The following is a 4,546-nucleotide window of genomic DNA, read 5'->3' on the forward strand; positions in this document are numbered from 1 at the left end:
CATTTGAATTCTATGAACATTGAATTACACAGAGAACAAAATGAGTTATTGAAAATAGGGTTAGTTGATGATGATCTATGCTATTTTTATAAAAGAGACTGAAAATATCTTACATGTCTCCACTGAATGTCAGATTGTTTTCAACTTCTGGTTTAATGTTGAGAACTTCATTAGCCAAGAGATTTATGTACATCTCAATTTTTCAACAGCTTTTCTCATCATCTGACAGATTTCTTTCATTAATAAAGGACATTTGCAAAACTGAATAATTCATAGCACGAAAAATAACAGATATAATGACTTTAAAAAGAAATGGAAAGAACAGCCATTAACTATCCTCTGTAGCGCCATAAAATAAGCTAACATAAAATTTAGTGTTTTCAGCTATCACTCTTACCTTATATAGTGACACTGTGAATTATGTATAGTATAAATTAAGTAAGCTGTTAGAACCTGTAGGTATCCATTAAGATTATCCATATCCTTAATAACATGACCGAATTATTGATCACTGAAATGCGTATTGTCCATATATCATGTCTGCCTTGAAACGCGAAAGTAAAAATGAATTAAAAAAGAAAACTCTGAACAAAACATTCATAATGTTTGTCTCCAAACTAAACAGAGTTGCTTAACAAACTCTTCACTTAGTCTTGATTCTTGAGAAGTTGTGGTAGGTGTGAGATTTATTAGAGTGTAGGATGCATAGCTTTCAACTGTATGCCGTGGTTAAACATTTGTTGAACTATGTCCATTTTACTGCAAGTTATTATTTTTTATGAAAATCCATTGTCGCCACCCACAAAGGTAACAGTGATTGAATGTTATAGCTCATGGTCGTTTTGACAGTCGTTTTTACAGCACGTTGTTTATGAATATCTAACATAATGTGTTCAAACACCAGCAACAGATAAAGGGCAGGCCCACGGTCAACTTCATACAATACAAGTCAAATTAATAATGCTCTTGACTGCGTGTCAGGCTGCAAAGCGGAATGCATACATTATGTAAGCTTAATTCCCCAAAAGGTGACCCTCCAGCCATCCCAATCTTCTTACTAACACCCCATTACCCCAGCCCCCTTTCCCCTTTACTTACACTTAATTATAGATCTGATGATATTTACCATACTTCATAATATCACATCTTTTAGGAACAAATGTCTGTCATGAAAAAATAGGTTCGCAATTTAAACATTCATATTGCACTAAATGAAGTAAACAGTCTACTGTTTACAAATGGGAAAATCGTGTACATTTCTCCTACGATAACGTACCACTTCGTCATTGTCAGGCCGTTTAAGAATAATAAAGCGTAGTGTGATGAATGTGTTTTCGTAACAAAGAAAGCGGATTCTTAGAATGTAATTGAGGTGAAATTAGTTCTTACTCTCCCTTCATAAACATCCTATGAGTGTTACTGTTATTGCCTGCATACTCCAGACCTACTTTAGCACGTTCTTTTTTGTCGCTTAACGCCTCAATGTTTCAGATGGATAAAGGTCTGTAAATCCTCGAGTCTGGAACAAACAATCCAGTGACTGACGTCATGAGCATCGATCTGCACAATTGGGATACGATGCCATGCATTACCACAGTCAACGACGTTGGCCCCTAGGCCACCCCTCATCATTAAGGGAACTACATATGTTGTATAAAAATTCATAAACACAATGGAATAAAATATCATGAAAATAAATGTGCTGCACCTTCTACACAATGTAGAGATATGTATAAAACGATGACTGACTATAAGAGTAATATCAATATTTCAGTAATTCAAATGACTTCAGTAAATATGTATATTTTTGTTTCTTAAATTTCAAGAACTGTGCATAATGACAGAAAATTTCAGTAAACATACATATTTCCTGAGTGAATCTGACACTAGACTGACATTTTAAGTAATTACACGTTTTTATTGGTTACATATATTCTCTGTAACATAGATACATTGAAAGTTACAACAACAATATGACCGTACATGAACTTTAATGAAAGTGCAATTATGCTTAGGTACATAGATGTATAATACGAAAAGTATCTTTGATTAGCATTGATGATTTCAAGCGGAAGTTGGCATGCAATGAACGTTTAATACAGAACTGTATGTGTGGGGACGTATTGCAAGACGTTAGTTTACCGTTAGATTGTTTCACCTGCTTTGAATGACTCGAGAGCAACCAGTCTGCAACCACATGCAAGTCACGCAGTTTACGGGCTGCACGCTTTTCTCGTGGGGTCGTTACATTTCAGCGCTTCATCATGTCCATGATGTTGGATCACTACAGAAGATGTATATATGCTTTGGAAACGTAAAACAATGTTCAGACCATCAGGTAAATTAAATTTTTCACTTATTTGTGTCGTTAAACCCGTGCTCGTATGTGATGCTTCAGAAAAAAATATTGGCTTATATCGTACTGAAATGTATATTCTATAACTGGTTTTTGTATTCAAGAGAGTAGTATATACAATGGGGGTTTTGGCTCACTTTCAAGAAATGTCTCTACAAAGCCTTATTTAGTAAATAAGGCTTTGGTTGGGCCATTAGCTCTTGCTACTATTACCCCTACTACAAAAAAGTTGGCGGTAATTACTGTGCCTATTACCGTGTGTTGGTAGGAGGTAACACTGTGCCGTACGGTACGATCAATAATTCTTCTCTTACAAATCCCCTACCCGGCCCATCCCTCAAGTAGTACAAGTTAGGTTCGTCGGCTTTCATACAGACTTTCATTTGACTGACCATATAGGATCGGTGGCCCGCTTACGGCTATCACCCTCGTGTTCCCCCGGCTGGTATAGATACCTCACTAGGGCCCTATCTGGTATCTGTTTCTCCTTCCCACGCAATGGAGCGGCCGACTCTGCAACTATTGGTTTTAGTTTGATAGCGTCTGCCGGTTTCTTACCGGTGAGACGGGTGACTTCATGGTTGATTGCCGACACCACCTTGGGTAACCTCGTGACCCATTCAGTCGATCGTTTTCCAGGGGTGGCCATCTCCCTAGCATACTGATGGCCAAACAAGCGCTCAGCCAAAGTCCTATTAAATCTCTCAACTATGGCTTGGCTGCGATGGGCTCCGGCCGTGCCACGCCTGACCTTTGTATCGTGCTCTGTTGGCCACGTGAGCGGACTGCGTTTGTATATGCGTTCGAATCCTCTGGCTACCTGGGCCGAATCTTTCGTGGTCAATGGTTCGGCTTCCTTGTAACGACTGGCTACGTCCACTACGGTTAAGGCATACTTGTACCTCTTGTCGTGGGGTAGGAACAGTAGGTCTGCCTGGTGAACGCTATTAGGCATGTTAATACCGAACCTCCTTCTAGGCACGTAGCGTGGTGCCGGTAAATAGATCTGCCACAGGGCTTGTTTTTCAAGCCACGCTTTGGCTTCCTCCGGGGGTACTCGCGCTATTTTAGCTAGCTTATCTACTGCGCTAGCTCCTTTCCAGTACCCACGCGGGCTGTAGTAAATAGCCTCAAATTTTTTCATGTCCATACGCGTATGTGTTTATACCATCAATAGCTATCCAACGTTTCGTGTCCATAGGTGACAGGGACGTCTTGTTTATAGTCAGTCCGTATATCTTATGTCCATCACTTCTAAGTGTGTTCATTTTATGCCTAAAGGTACGGGTCTTGAACAGGGCTTCCTTGAATCTGGCGTGTTTGATGTGTTGTTTCACCACATACTTCTTAACCCCCTTAGCCTTCCGGATCTCACTATTGTCGGCTTTCAGTATGGAGTACATCTTAGGTCTCAAACCTATGTACTCGGCTATGGGCGTGCCAGCACACTCGTCCTTCATCTTACCTAGGATCTTTTTATTTACCGTACTGTGTATGGCATGGGTCTTAGGGTAGTCGCTGGTGTCGTATAAATCGAGGTGTTTTTTCATGTCCTCGTACACGTCCTCGGTTCGAATCTGCATCAGCAGGGAATCCGTGTCAGTGTACAGCACTTCACACCTGTCGCCGTACTGTTTCTTGAGCTTGTTGTAGTAAAAGTCGTACATCATTTGTTTGGATAAATCGAGGATGCTCATCCCCACGTAAACAGGCCGGTTGAATTTTATGTGGCTTTTCTTCATGTGTAGGGCAACCAGGTTGTCTGTGAATATCTTACTACGGTTGAATGCCGGACTGGCTATCAATCTCCTGAGCTTGTCTTCCTCACTCGACCGAACCAGCTTCACGGTCACGCGTTTCCTCAGGTTCTCCATAGTCTTACCAAACACCGAGTTGTTCATGAGCTTGTAGAGATTTTTCTCAAAATCACTGGTGGCTTTTTTTCGTAGGTCTGTGTTCATTCTGATGTAGGGCTCCATCCATGGACTCTGGTCGAACATGAGCACCCTGTGTATTTTGGTCAGCCTCATACCCAACGACAGGTACAGCTGTAGGTTGCGATAGTGAACGATGTACTTGGTCTTATTCATTAAGTTAGGAACGAGTTTTTCAACGTCTGTCACACGCCCACCTGACAAGTTATGTTGGTACTCAGACATCCAGTCTGGGTTAACCCTCATACGTTCGGGG

Source organism: Haliotis asinina, chromosome 2, assembly GCF_037392515.1.
Source record: "Haliotis asinina isolate JCU_RB_2024 chromosome 2, JCU_Hal_asi_v2, whole genome shotgun sequence".
In the NCBI taxonomy this organism is placed as follows: Eukaryota; Metazoa; Mollusca; class Gastropoda; order Lepetellida; family Haliotidae; genus Haliotis; species Haliotis asinina.